The sequence below is a fragment of the Gavialis gangeticus genome, unplaced genomic scaffold, assembly GCF_001723915.1.
Source record: "Gavialis gangeticus isolate Ggan-Ray unplaced genomic scaffold, GavGan_comp1, whole genome shotgun sequence".
Classification (NCBI taxonomy): Eukaryota; Metazoa; Chordata; order Crocodylia; family Gavialidae; genus Gavialis; species Gavialis gangeticus.
The window spans coordinates 115,459,439-115,475,229 of NW_017729024.1; the positions used below are offsets into that span (position 1 = coordinate 115,459,439).

The 15,791-nt window shown below is 41.5% G+C and overlaps 1 protein-coding gene across 1 annotated transcript in view; it reads left to right on the forward strand.

The window, feature by feature from the left end:
• The window catches only part of PTPRD (protein tyrosine phosphatase, receptor type D), a 1,990,398-nt gene that overhangs the window by 235,871 nt on the left and 1,738,736 nt on the right, over positions 1 to 15,791 (forward strand). The gene's annotated exons all lie outside the window — the stretch shown is intronic.

Here is a 15,791-nt window from a genome sequence, read left to right on the forward strand (position 1 = left end):
ATTTCTGTAAAGCAAAGTAAAGATAAGTTTCAAACTGTGTCCTTCCCACAGCCATTCACTCTGAAAATGTGTTCTTTTCTGAGCTATATAAAAATAGCTGTGTGTGCGTGTGTATATTTGCATTTGCATACATATGTGTTCTGTAATTATTAAGTTGTTGTGCAAGACTATTAGTTAAAATTAATATTTCCTTCATGGTATGTTCAAACAAAAGAGAGGACTGAAGCAAATATTGTTATTAAAAAACCCAGCCTCTATTCACCTTTCTAGACACTCTTCACCCCTGTCAGTTGGCCTTTTGTGAGTCTGTCTGATTCAATCTTAATGCAAATTACATTGTCAGGTTTCGTGGCTTTTCTGCAGTTATCTCTAGGCTATAACCTAGATTTGCAGATTTTTTTTTATCACTAATGGATTTGCAGCTAACCTATGGCTTCAGTCGTGGTCAGTTGCCTTCAGTATCACTTGTGTATGCATTGAGCTGATAAGTACTGTGGTTCATTTTCCTCTTGGGTAAGCACAGTTGAAAAAAAGGAGAGAAAGAGAGGGAAAAAAACCCCTCAAACTAATAATTACCTTAGTTTCAGATGAGGATGGTGCAATATACTTGATTGCTTTCTAACCTTCACTTCTGTGTAATGAAATATGGCTGCTTTAGGAAAAAATGTGATAGCTTTCTTGTCATTTTAATGTTATTTAACTGAATTCCTCCAAACTGTTTTTCTTTCAGCATTATCAGTGTGATAATGTTATAATTAAAGGGCAAATCTTGGTCTAATTAAGGATTCCTTCCCACATCAAAAGGAAGTCCCTAATATTCTCATTGTCATCATTTCATATTACATTTTAATTTGTTAGTTCACCAGTGTGAACTGAGTATCCTAGTACATAAAGAATTATTTGTCATGACTCAATAGTCTAACAAAACTTATTGAAAGATAAAGTGATTAATAAAAAGAAGATTTCAACCTTATGGGTCACATTATGAAAGAAACAACCCAAGGAGGACTTTGTTTTCTGGTATGATTTTCTTGATGCCCATGTGGCATTGTCTCTTTATTCTGAAAAGGAAGAAGATACACTAATTATTTTTTTGCTGGAGCAAGGACTGTCAGGAACATTTTTTAAATTCTGACACTGCTCTTGGTGCTGCATAGCCCTTCTTTATATAAGGATAAAAAAACCCTGCTTAAGACAATTGTAATTTAATTAGATACTGACTAACAAGATGAAATATACCTGGACAGGTAGAATGTTGAGCCCCAAATTCGCATATACCTCACTACCAAAAAAAGGCTATTTGTTTCTACACCTCTCAGAAACTATAGACAGTTTGTGTCATTAGAATTAATCTTTTTCTTTAAACCTAATAAAGGAAAACGAATCAGTAACTCAAACTGAAGAAAGGGCATGTTGATATGGGACTAATTTGTACACGCACAGATACAAAAGCAAGGCTTCTGCTGTGTTATAAGTCTTTGCTACATCTGCCAACATCACACATTGCTGCAGGTTATATCTCTGACCCACTTCATTTTGCAAATGTTAGAGTTTGACAAGAAAAATAAAATCAGAAATACCCTTTTCTGAGTTGTCTATTATACATTGCCTAATGTCTATGCACATAAAACAGCACACTGAGTATGAAGTCACCTAGAGCAAGCTAATCTGGTGCCTATCTTCAAGAAAAGGAGGAATGTGCATCTGGCAAACTACAGGCCCATCAGCCTGACCTCTATCCTGGGGAAGGTCTTAGAAAAGATTATCAAAGAGCAACATCCTAAGGGATAGGCAGCACGGGTTTGTTGTGGGTAGGTCTTGCTTGACCAATCTTATTTTCTTTTACAACTAGGTGACCTATAACCTGGACAAGGGAGAGGAGATTGATGTTGTAAATCTTGACTTTAAAAAAGCTTTCCATTTGGTACCCTATGATCACCTCTTGGCAAAACTGGCCAACTGTGGCCTCGGGTCCACCACGATCTGCTGGGTGGGGAATTGTCTCTGTGGTCGGACCCAGAGGGTGGTGGTTGATGGAAGTCGATCGTCATGGTGCCCTGTGACCAGTGGGGTCCCTCAAGGCTCTGTCCTTGGACCTATATTGTTCAACATCTTCATTAATGATGTAGACATTGGAGTCAGAAGCAGACTGGCCAAGTTCACTGATGACACCAAACTTTGGGGTAAAGCATCCACACCTAAGGACAGGAGGGTGATCCAGGCTGACCTTGACAGGCTCAGGAAATAGGCAGACAAGAACCTGATGGTGTTTAACACCAAAAAATGCAAGGTTCTCCACCTTGGGAGGAAAAACCCACAGCATGCTTATAGGCTTGGCAGTGCTACGCTGGCTAGCACTTCCGGTGAAAGGGACTTGGGGGTCATGATTGACCACAAGATGAACACGAGCCTTCAATGTGATGTTGCTCCTAGTAAAGCGAGCAAAATGCTGGCTTGCATCCATAGACGCTTCTCAAGCAAATCCCAGGATGTCATTCTCCTGTTGTACTCAGCCTTGGTGAGGCCACAGCTGGAGTATTGCATCCAGTTTTGGGCTCCACAATTCAAAAAGGATATGGAGAAGCTTGAGAGGGTGAATGATCAGAGGTCAGGAATACAGACCTTATGATGAGAGGCTGAGAGCTATGGGACTCTTCAACTTGGAAAAGCGCAGGCACAGAGGCAATCTGATGGCCACCTTTAAGTTTATAAGGGGTGTTCACCAGGATCTTGGGGAATACTTGTTCACCAGAGTGTCTCAAGAGATGATAAGGTCGAATGGTTATAAACTCCTGCAAGACCATTTCAGGCTGGACATAAGAAAGAACTTCTTTACTGTCTGATCCCCCAAGGTCTGACATAGCTTGCCATCAGAGGTGGTTCAAGCTCCTACTTTGAACACCTTCAAGAGTAAATTGGATGCTTATCTTGCTGGGATCCTATGATGCCGGCTGACTTCCTGCCCCTGGGGCAGGGGGCTAGACTCAATGATCTTCTAAGGTGCCTTCCAGCCCTAATGTTTATGAAATCTATTATAGGAAACACTGAAAAACATGGTGTGTGTTGACTTTTACCCTTCTCTAGGATTTAGATACCTGACTGTTCTAAAGTATGACAATAGCAGACCTTTTCTTTTTCTACAATAGGCCAGTTGTTAAAGCACTCATCAAGGATGTATGCGAGAGACCTTCTGTTTCTTGAGGGAATTCATGCTATCCAGGAGACTATCTGAAGAAACAAATTATAGGACATTCAGAGCTAAGGCACTCTTAACCCCATGTGTTGAAGCTGTTTCACTTTGCATTGAATGCTTATACTTAATTGTGCCAGATGAGAGAGCAAGAGTCATTATACATTTCAAGACTAGTGGTTATTGTTTAGGATGCTCCCATTGGAGGCAGAAATCCTAATTTTATTCTTTTTACCAAAGAAATCATCAAGTATTTTGCAGTAATTAAATAATTACTGCATAAAATACAATCCCAAGTGATCCCCAGAAATTCCAGATTAAGTCATCTAGAGTTCTTCAAGGGAGGCCTGCTTCTGCACAGCCTCTTCTCATGAGGTTCTTCTTTTCTGATACCATTTAAAAAGCTACAATATGGCTCTTACATTGAAATCCTTGCTATATATAGGGATCATCACGCCAAACAATGCAATGCAGGCACCTCCTAAGACTACAACAGCTGTTTAACAGTGAACAGCAACACTGCACAACAGTTTAAGAGAGTGAAAAAGAACATTGTATCTAATTGAAACTGCAGGAGAAATGTTGATAGGCAGAATGCAATTATCCAGGCTGGAAAGGGTCCAGAACATTAGGGTTAACATACAAACAGTTTTTTTTTTTGTCCTAAGAATGGAGGGAAAAAGCCTCTTAATACTGCAGATAAGAAGAACCATATTTATATATTCTATACAAAAGAAGTCATGTCTTTATGCAGCTGACTTGGAAAGAGAAGCCTCACCAAGATCAGTTCTGGCAGGACAGTTGTTCGTCAGCGGTGCCATAATCAAGTCCTAAACTGTAAATCCTGCCTAATATGTATGACTGGATGGAATGGTAATACAAAGTAGTATGACTGAAGATATTTAAGATATGTGCAAACAAGAAAGTTGATTGTCTTCTACTCTTTCAAATGTTGATCTCTCTGAAGTGTTGAAGCTAACTTCAGAAGTGAAATAATAAGCTACGTAGGTTAGAAGAAGGTAACTTGCTATAGCAATATGCAAGAAATGTAGCAAGTGTGTGTATGTATGGGTGGAGACTGAAACAGTAAAAGAAACCAAATGAACAATGTACCTATACCTAGGGACCTAACAAAATTGTAATTTTGGGTTTTTGGCAGAAAATGCTAATCAGGTGTTTTCCACAAAAAGTGGTGGGCTCTGCAATTTTGATGGGCTTCCTGCAAAACAAACAAACAAACAAACAAACAAACAAACAAAAAACTTATTCGCAAGCAGAGAAAAGGGCAAGAAGCTCTGCAATCTTGAAGCAAGGGGGAAAGAGAGGGGGATGACAGGGACCAAATTAGAGGCTGAGCCTGGATGTAGGCTCAGTACAGGCACCAGTCCAGGGCCAGCCAGGGAAGCAACAGGGTTTGGCACCATCTTTCATGCAGTGAGAGGCACACTGCTGCAGCATACTGCAGCCTTAGGAGATTTAAGCAGGGATGAACAGTGAAAAGAAATCCTCCAAGAAATATGTTTCAGCTCTGGACCATGTAAGGCAGTATCCTGCAGGGAGCTTTCAAGCAGATGGAGACAAACTGTTCAGTAGCACCTGCAACATGACTCTGGATGTGTCAAGGAAAACCAATATAGATCAACACTTAGAGTCTGAGGTGTACATGAAGTGAAAGGCTGCTACAGAGGTTTACAGTTAGAGCAAGAAACAAGTGACTGTGTCCTCACTCTTTAAAAAGACCACAGAAAGCAGCTTGGCAAGGTGAGTGATGGCATTTTCCCTCATGGAGGCTTTTGTGGTCCCAAACATCCTTCTGGAGAAACTTGATCATCCCAAGTTAAGGGACTACCTGAACCAAAACATGTGAAATTCTGGCAGTTTTCCATATGCAAACAAGCTTCACCAAGACTATTTCCCTGCAGTGATTCCTTCACATGTACAGTCTACAAAGCCTGCATTGGCAGAGCATGAATCCTTCTCCACTGTGGCTGATGAAGTCACTGACTCTCAAGATAACTATGTGCTGTGCATTTTATTTGTACCTGGGAGCTATACAGAGCTGATCCACAGAACCAATCCACCTCACATCTGTCAAATTTTCTACTGCGGCTCAGGCTGTAGTGAACGCAGTTGTCAACTACAGCATAGAATTCAACAAGATCTCAGCATTTCTATCTGACACTACCATGTATATGTGCAAGGCTTTCTCTGATGTGCTCAAAGGAATGCTGCCTGATACAATTCATGTCATCTGTGATGTGCATATTCTGTCTTTAGTAAGTGCATACAGTTCCCTGACGTGGATAGCCTGGTGTCCTTCTCCAGAAAGCCTTGAAGCTTTGTCTAGGCCATAAGCTCCAGTATAGGGAGTCTCTCACCAGTCAGAATGGGGAATCACATGAGACTGTGTTGCTGCCACCATAATCTGTTCTCACAAGGTAGAATTTCTGGTTCAACGCAGCCTGTTACCATGCCAAGCAAATGTAGTACTACCCACAGTTTATGACCGAGCAGCTGGAAATCACACCCACCACATATAGCATACTTAAGCTTTGCAGTCTCCTGGAACAGGGAGATGTTCAAGTTCAAGTGAAGTTTGTGATGAAAAATGCCAGACAGGTCATGGATCTTCTAATGTGATTTGAAGGCCAGCAGGCTTTTGATTCACCATGCACACAACAAGTCGATGGGTTTGATAAGCTTGGGTAAAGACATGGCATCACAAGTACTGTCAAGCTGTTAATGTAAAAACCAATGGAGAAGAGACCTGTTCAGGCAATAGTTGTGAAGCTGAGCCACTACTACAGGTACAGCCCATCCCTGCCACAGTGATTCAGAGAACTGGCTACCTCCTTTGTTTATGTTATTCACATTTTGGACCACAACCAGGTGGCTGTTCTGAGTTGTGACCCTCAGCTAGTGAAATCAATCCCTGGACAGGGGAAAAAGCAAGGAATATGCTGCTTACATGAACTTTGTCAAAGAGTGCCAGATGCCTGTGCCTGTGTTTTGGGACTCTGTGACAGGTTACCACATCTTTATGCCCCGGCAAAATGCTGCCTCACCATTCCAACGAACCCAGTGTATGGACATGTGTTCACAACTCAGAGACAGAGAATGTCAGCAGCAACTGCTAGTGGATGCTACATGCTAGCATTCAACAGCTAGCATGAATTGCCTGTCTCAAGGTTAGGATTGAGTAAACTCCTTTTTACAATGTCATTTAATAAAATATGGTGATGGTATTAGTTACAATTCATGTTGTGTATAGCTTTAATTTAATCAGACATTGTAGTTTAGAGTTTAATTCAATAGTTAGGTTGCTTAATAATGCATCAATTAATGGATTTTGCAGTCTTAATTAGGGTAATGAAAAAACTCTCGAACACTTGGTTCAGAAATGATACCTTTTATTAGACTAACTAAGAAATTGCAAAAAACCAAACCTTTTTCTGAAAGCTTTAAGGCTCACATGCCCTTCACCAGGCTCAGGAAAAAGTAAAGATGGTAAAAAGTCCCCATAGGTAGGAAATAAACTTCATTTTTACACACTTGAGAACCACCACTGGGGGTGAGCAGTCTTACTGGTGTATTTCTGAATTTGTAGCATGTTCACAGGTACAGGTGGGTGTGGCATGCCCTGGGACCTTCTAGTTGTATCATGTTGTCACCCTAGTATACATATGCCTTTACTTACTAGCTTGAGATAATCTGGAAGTAAGTAGTGGTTAGGAAGAAACTATAAAACACTCTTTTATTTATTGTTCTTATTTTGCATAGCTATATTGATCTCTATTTTACTTTTGGTTGGGCTTTTTATGTAAATAAGACAGGGTTGTTTTTTGTACTGCAAGAAAATCACAGAAATTCCTGGTATAGTTTGTCTTTTCTGAATACGGAAACCATACAACTTACAAATAATTACAGTAATGTGACATTTATAGAAAGTCTACTTAAATTGCATTCTGACCTTTGTGTCCTATGAAAACTAAAAAGAAAAATAGGCAGGAAAGCAATATTATACCTCTAGATAAGAAGCCTCCTAAAATATTTGGGGACATGTACAAGACAGTGGTGACGTTTTCAGTGGTGAAGATTCTTCATGGCTCTTTTGCTAAGGCTTAGACCTAGAAAGCCAAGGGACCCTTTACAGTTGAGAAGATATTCAAGAGACAGTTGAGATGTCTTTGATCTGTTCCTGGGGAGACTGCACTGACTTAGACACAGGTCCAGTGTGAATGTCTGAAGCAGCTAAAGCCTCTTTACACTCTCAGGGGATGGTAAGTTTTAGGGAAGACAACTATGTTTTTAGACTGTTGTTTCAAGATCTTTTTCCCCTAACATGTTTTGGCCCTAAATAGCAATACATTGTTTTAAGAAGGCTGTCTTGGTACTCAAACTGCAAGTACTGAATATAAGGCAGTGATGTGACTTGCTGATGTGATCCTGGTTAGATCTGGGCATATCAATTCAAGCCCTGTACTGAGAGTTGGAGTTGTGTGATTCCAGCCTAGGTAGATGTTGGTGGTGATTTGAGATGGAGTGTATTTTAAAAAGCTAGGCTATGTATGTAGCACAGTTAACTTGATAACTGTGACAAAGATTAGCTGAAAATGAGAAGTGGTATAAGTGGCTTGAATTCAGTTAGTAACTAAGCACTGTTTGGTGGTTATTTGTCTGTGCTGTTTCCAAGAAGACTATAGTAAGATTCATATAAAGGACAAATGTGAAATAAAACTCACAGGGCCAGGGGTTCCTCAAGCAGGTTCATAGAGCTAACTGTGCTATCAGTGGAGATGTTCCTGTGTTAATACTGTATGTTACATAGACTGTGGAGACAGGATTCTTTCTGTTTAAAATTAAAAAGGAGCAATAGATAAATACTATCTTACTGTCCATGTAATTTATCAATGGTACAGTGGGGTGACATGCTAATGTCTGTATTGTAGGCTGATAATATTACACTGATACCATGTATCACCCAAAGGTGGAATTCAACTGCCAGAACTAATGTAGAACACATACAAATTTTCCAACCCCCAGATGTTCTGATGTTCTTTTATAAACTAATACAAATCATCTCTCACCATACATCCTCCTTGTGACCAGGTATTTAGCAGAATTCACAGATTCATTGGACTCAGCTCCTGGGATATTGGGTGCTTGTACACTTGATGAAAATTGGCTGATTTTGTGGTTTAATTGCATCATGATGTACACATGCTGTGGGGTGGGGGTCGCAATTTAAATGTGTTTGCTGCTTTGCAAACTAAACTACATCAGCATGCAGTGTAGTTTGCAATGTAGCTATTTGTAACATTGCAGCCTTTGAAATCTCCCCCCTCCCCACCCCCTGCTGCAGGACAGGTAGGCCGAAGGCAGAAGCGGTGAGGGGCCTGATTGTTTTTTTCATGGAGTCTGCCTATATCTCTGGAAGCTGGGGGGTGAGCTGCCATTGGCCGAGTGTGCCAGTGGGCTGTTGAGCTCTGGATGGCTCCACTCCTTTCTTCCACAGTGGTGGCACCCCCTGGGGCTGCCCAGGTGGGCTACTAGTGGGTGGCTGTTGCCTCAGCTTGGGTTCAGAGAATAGTTGAATCTGGCTGGGTGCTCCTTTGAGCTAGGGCAGCACCTGCCCACTAGCCACACGCCTGGGTGTCCTCAGGGAGTGCTACAGCCATGAAGGAAAGGTACGGATCCCCCTATAGCTCAGGGCCTGCTGGAAGCTTGCCCCCCAACCATGGGAGAGGTGGGCAGGCTCTGCGAAGAAAAAAGAAAAGGATCAGGCCCCTTATACCTTTTTTTTTCCTCAGCGGAGCCTGCCTGCATGAGCTACCTCTGGGCCATGCTGCCCCTGAACTATAGGGGGGCCCAGTCCTTCTCTCCATGGTGGCAGTGCCCCCTGGGCTGCTGCCTGGCAAGGTGCTAGCTGTGGGGGTGCTGCCCCAACCTGCAGGCAGCACCTGCTGGATTCAACTCTCCCCTAAGCTCATGTGCTAAAAGCCCACTGGGCTTGGGGAAGAGTCGGATCTGGCAGGTGCTGCCTGCAGGCTTGGGCAGGTTCCATGCAGCTACCACCCCTCCTGGACATCCCCAGGGGTGCTATCACCATGGAGAGAAGGACCAGGCCCCCCTGCAGCTCAGTGGCTGCACAGCCCTGCAGCAGCTCATGCAGGCAGGCTCTGCTGAGGGGGGGGAGAAAAAAAAACAGTGAGAGGCCTGATCCTTTTTTTTTTCCACGGAACCTGCCCACTTCTCCCATGGCCAGGGGCTGAGCTGCTGATCGGCCCTAACCTGAAGGGAGCCCTAGAACTTCCCTCCATGACGGTGGCAGCCACCCAGGCAGCCCCAGGGGATGCCACCACAGTGGAAGGAAGGACCAGAGCCCACTGACAGTTCACCCCCTGGTTGTTGGAGAAATGGGCAGGTTCCGCAAAAAAAACAAACAAACAAAAAGGATCAGGCCCCTCACCATACCAGTGATGGAAATCCCTAAACTGAAATTTTGGGGTTTTAACCATCACAATTAAAAACTCGCAGTTTCAGTTTGGGGGACTAACCCCCATCATGTGTACAAGCAGCCATTGTTACTTCCTTGTAATAATAATAGGCAGCTATCCTGAAAGACGAGGAAAAGAAACATTTGCTAGTTGTTCCACAAATAGCTAATTTCATTATCAGTGAAATTTCAAATGATAATTTCATTATCAATCAGATTTTTATAATAATTTACAGTTAATATAACTACTTTCTTTGGTTATAGCACATCTTGAACTAGGCATAAAGTTAGCATGTTATCAGGAATATAGTGGGTTTTGATTTGTGTTTTTAAGAAGTGTTGTGTTTTCTGTTTCACAAATGCTGTGACTATAGAGTTGCTTTTATTACTAGCTACACTAAAAATGGGCACTGTAAACAGCATGATTATGCAGTAGCTTTTTTAAATTGGATACATTGGAATGAAATTTTCATTAAGGGAAAGCATTCTAACTCAGGGTTGTGAAGATTATTTTAAAACAGTAAAACAGATGGAAACTGTGCCTCCAATTTCTTCTGGGCCTACCAAAGTGAGAGTACTTCTGACAGGAGGCTCTTCCATTACTATGTTTTTATTTATGGCATATTTGACTTTTACTAGTGGATATGTTGGTGGAGGAGTGGAAACTGGAGGAGACCAATTACTGTTTTATTCATGTTTTCAGGCTGTGACTGTAAACAGTTGCCTCATTTTCTTCTGAACATCCTTTAAATAAAGTAAAAACCAAAAAATTAAATAAACTTCACATTTTTTGACTGAATATTAAATATTTAGGATAAGTGAGCAGTTGCTTGGTTATAAAGAGGAATAGATCTTTATGGAAATGTAACATACCGTGCATGGAAGTAATTAGTCTGAATTCTCATTCAACAGCAAGTGAAACAATATATAAGGGACTAAATTCTACCCTCAGATATGATATGGAAGCTTCATTTCCAGGAATCTCATTCATAGTTTTGAAGTTAATGTTGATCTTAGTGGGAATTGTTTGTCCCCATATATCCCTTTTTGCCTTGCCCATGGACATAGCTATGAAAATATTATCCTTCTTTGCTTCTACTACTAATTTTCATTGTATGAATGTTGTAAATTGGGCTCCTGATTTATCTGCTCATGTCATTTTCATTCTCAACAGCTAGAAAGATGTTGATATTCAAAATAACTGTCTAGTTATCTCCCTCTACCCTGAGCCCCCCTGCTTTTTCACTGTGTATATTTGTCTGTAATTGACAAGCTGTTCAAAGGAATTAAGTATTCCCTAGCTGACTGGCCTTTGTAAAGAAGAAGATCCTTGAAGCCAATCAACTAACTGAAACACAGCATGTTTTCTTAGCTTGTAATTCCTAATAAATCAATACCAGGCAAACAGTCTTACTTTAAAGGTTAAATACTTTAAGCCTTTTGATAGTAATCAAGTGCATTTTCAAGAGAGGTTTATTTTTTTCCCATTCATTTCACTACCATTTGCTTCTGAAAGTAAATATTGCTAACTGACACCTCCCAGTTGGAATAAATCAGTACACAACAGTCAGACTTGGTTTAAAAGCCTTTAGCTGCAACTTTATCAAGAAATTCCATTCCATAAAAACAACTTTTATCCAGTAGCCTTAAATCCATAGAAACGGTTATGCCCATATCATCTGCTTTGTAGATTCAGCACCCCAGACCATTAATCTTCAATTATGCCTACCCAAATAAAGAAATGAAGGTGTTTCAATGAAGATACCTTCATATCCTGTAGCTAAAAAATAAATCATATGAAGGCAACTGGCAAGCCATGCCACCATTTCTTTAAGACTGAACTGTGGAATGTGGATTGAAGACTAGATTTTTTAAGTTTCTTAGGCAAGTAAAGATGCAGATGGATGCCTACTGAGATGTGTAAGATATTATTGCATCAGTGCAATCACCCTAATTATGCCATGTGAGTGGAACAATAGTAACTGACCCAGGATATACTGTCTGAATAAATGAGTAGTGAAAAGATTGGCCTCCCTCCAAAAGAGATGCAGTTTTCTTTCATTGACTTTTCATTTACTAGGTTTGCTAAAACTTAAATAGATGATGAAACCAACCAATCACAGGCTAAAAGACAGTCCCAAATTTTAGATTTGGTGCAGGGAATGTTGCCACAAGACCACCCTGGGTTTGTCAGAAATGCAAAAGAAAAGAAAAAGTTCAACAAATAAACTGCCACTTAGCTTTCTGAGTGGTTCCTGCTGGCTCTACATGTCTCTGGCTCATTGGGCTTTCCTGGGAATACTCTTTCCCCCCATCACCTCTTGTCTCTCAGAGGCTCTGAAGGAAGTATGCATAGCTTCTGTGTGAACAAAATAAAGAAACAGATAAAGCACCTGCTTACAGCCCCTCCCAGTGGCTGCTTGACCTCTGCTGGCCATAAGCTCAATGCAACAACATTCCCTGCTGTGGTGCTAGTGCAGCCACCTTGATAGGCACCTGTGGGCTGGCTCCTCCTTCTCCCCTATACCGGGGTAAGCTTCCTTACTGGGAAGCTCACCACATCCCCGGGCCTAGATCCTCAGCCTCTGGTGAGTCCCTCTGAGTCTGGGGTGAGCATGGGGCCCACTGCCAGGCACAGTAGATAGTGCCTAGGGGAATGTTTCCAGGATGCAGAGCCATGTGGACTCCTCCATTCCCACAGTAACAGAGCTGGGCCCTGTTACATACGCTATCCTATTTTAATTATTGGGAAATTATTTTTAAATACCATTTAAACCTTAATGAGAATAAATCAGAGATATCTATATTCTCAAGAAAATGCTTTATTCTTTTATATATATATATATTCTTTTATTTATATATATAGATATAGATATATACAGATATCTATATATCTATATCTATATATTCTTTTATAGATATATTAGTGAAGAAAGGTCCCTGCAGTGGTGGCTCATGTGATGGGCATACCACCTGGTACCCAAGGGCAAGCTCCCGCAATCTTCTGCCATGCCTCAGTGTAATGAGGATGGGTTCAGTGGTGTTATCTCATGCCCATTGCCGGTAGTACTCACGTCGCCAGTGCTGATGGTCCTGGGGCTCTGCCTCCTCTACACCCCACTCCACATGCTCACCATGCAAGCTGGGACCCTGTGGTCTGCAGCCACTGGCTCAGGCCTCTGGAGCTTCTTTGTTGAGGCTCACTGCCGACTCCTGTCTAAGGAGGTTCACGCTTAGGAATCTCCCGCACCCACCTCTATGGTGGTTGCCTCTGCCCCGGTCCTCTGAGAAGCAACCCCACTAAAGCATTATAAAAAAAGAGAAGAAGATAGATAACATGAAGGCAAACTGCTTTCCCCTGGATTCCACTCTGTGCTACTCCCAGCTAGGGAAGCATTCACAGCCTTGCTGACCCTATCCCCACGTTTGGTCCCGAGGGTGAGGAAGCAACCTGAAGCCTGGATGCCTCCTGGCCTCCCTGACTAGGTCTATGCTTGCTTCCCCACCCTGCCCAGCATCTGCTGGGGTTTTTAAACTTCCCGCAGCAGCGCCTGAGGCTGATGTCATCAGCCAGGCACCGCCAATCCTAATTGCCAGCTGATTCAAAAAACGGCACAGAGGTGTTGCACGCCACTCCTGTTCCAGCTCCTGCCTCCCTTCAGGTGAGTTCCCTACTTGCCCCGAAGTCCCATCTACATAAAAGAATAAAGAATTTTCTTGAGAAAGTAGGTATCCCTGATTTATTCTCATTAAGATTTAAATGTTATTTAAAAATAATTTCCCCATAATTAAAACAGTATAGCATATGTAACAGGGCCCAGCTCTGTTCCTGTGGGAACAGAGGAGTCCAAATGGCCCTGTACCCTGGAACCATTCCCCTAAGCAATATCTACTGTTTATGTTCATATCTATTCAACTGAGGGAAAGTATGATATATCTTAAACACAGTAACAGTCACAAAGCGCAGTCACAAAGTTGCTGCAATACCTAGATTCCTTGTACACTTCATTTCTGGCTTTGAAAGTTGTCTAGGCAACTACATTTGGCATGCTGTGCATGCTCAGAAACAATCTGTTCTCTCCAGCTTGCTGGGGTTTCTTTCCTTCTTTCCCATAGTCCATAAATTGTTCTTGTGATGTTCCTAAGCATTGTTCTTTCAAACTCACTCTGTTCCTTGTCTAAGTGTGAAAGGAAAATACATGTTGTCAAAGGACAATATTAAACTATGTGAAGAAAGAATTACTTTACCCCACAATTCTGTTTCTTGGAGTAAAAAGATGGGGCATGAAAAAAATGGCTATTAAGGGTGGGGAAGCGGTATGTTCTGAAGAAAAGGTGCAATTGAGACTGAGTGACTGATCACATGACCCACGAAGAAGCAGTCAGATGGCTGCTGAATGTCTCTTCCTTATATTGTGCTACTCTAGGCAGATGATTATGGTCAAGATCTATTGATAAACAAGAGACAGTACTTTAAGAAAGTCACACTGACAAGTGGGAACAGATCTGTAGTTACCATATGTGAGAGAAACTCTATCTTCCTTCAGTTTGTACTTTTAGGCCTCTCTGTTCTAGATACCCTTCTGTGTACTTCAATTGATCTTGTAGAATTCAAGTCTAAGGACATGTGGGGGGGTGGGGAATGGAATCTGAAGAATTTCAAGAATTGTCTTTCATTTTAAGCATCTCTTTCCTTCTAAATGTAGTTCCAGAATTAATGCAGGACATAACGTACTCCTTTCCATGTCTCCACATAGATACTGATCAGCAAACCCAGCTTCAGACATTTTGACAAATTTGACAAATGACAAGATTAAGTCACCATACTTAAAGGTGAACTGCAAAAGGTTTCTAAAATACTGAAAACTCTTTTTAAAGTTTGTAAGAAAGGAAAAAAAGTACATAAATTGTTTTAAGATCACTGCTAACTACAGTTTCAACCTTGAAACACTTAAAAGAATGAAACTCATGAAATTGAAGCTGGAGGCTTTCTGCTTTCCTTTACAAAATGGGTAAATTTGCAGCAATTCATATGATGAACATAGATTAAAAAGATTTTGTTCATTCTAATCATTTATTTGCATTCTTTTCTTTTTGATAGTACTGATGTCATTTGTTAAGGTAGAGAAGTTCCTAGGCATTGTTTATATAATAATAAATTGGTGACCATAATAATTTGAGGGAAATCTGGGATGGGCTTGTCAGTGCATGTGCATGCGCATTCCCCACTATGTGGCTCCCAGGAACAGGGCTTTGTAGGACAGCACAGTGCATACAGACACATGCACACAGCCCTGACCCCAGAGCTCCCAGGACCACTCAGTGTGTGCTCTTACTTACGCGCGCATGCGCGCGCGCACACTCACACACACACACACACACACACACACACACACACACACACACACACACACACAGCCCCAACCCTGTGGCTCTCAGGAGTGAGGCTGGGCAGGACAGTGTGGTACACACACACAACCCTAAGGGGTTCCCTCCAGCCCCATACTGACTCTACTGTGCAAGCAACTCCACTCAGCCCAGTGAAGTCCAGACCAGGGAGCAATCCATTGACTGGACTCCCTGGAGAAAATTAAAGCAAAAGTCCTATATTAGTATGAGTATGGAGACAGACATGTGCAGGCGGGGAGGTTCATGCCAATCTAATACTTTTGGTTCAATTTTCTCCAACAGCCAGGATGCTGAGACAGCCCTCAAAATACAGGACGATTCCAGGCCAGTCCAGAACATATGACCACCATAATTATATATACCCATGGAAATGCATATTGTTCCAGTAATTAGTTTATGTAAGACTAGAATTATTTTTACTGCAAAACCCTTGTAATAAAATTTGTGTATTGCATCTGAAATATGATAGCCTTCATTTTGAATATGTTTGAGACAAAAAAAAGTAATTAATGCCAACCATCTTTGAATTTTGAGTTGCAAGGCCTTATATTCTCTTGTTTGCATCTTCTGTTACTAGCAACATTAATATTCATGCCCTCATCCACAAGATAAAAATAGGACCTACATATTGTTGCTGTTTTCAGTCACTCTTCATAGATTTTATTTATATATGTGTGTGTGTGTGTGTGTGTGTGT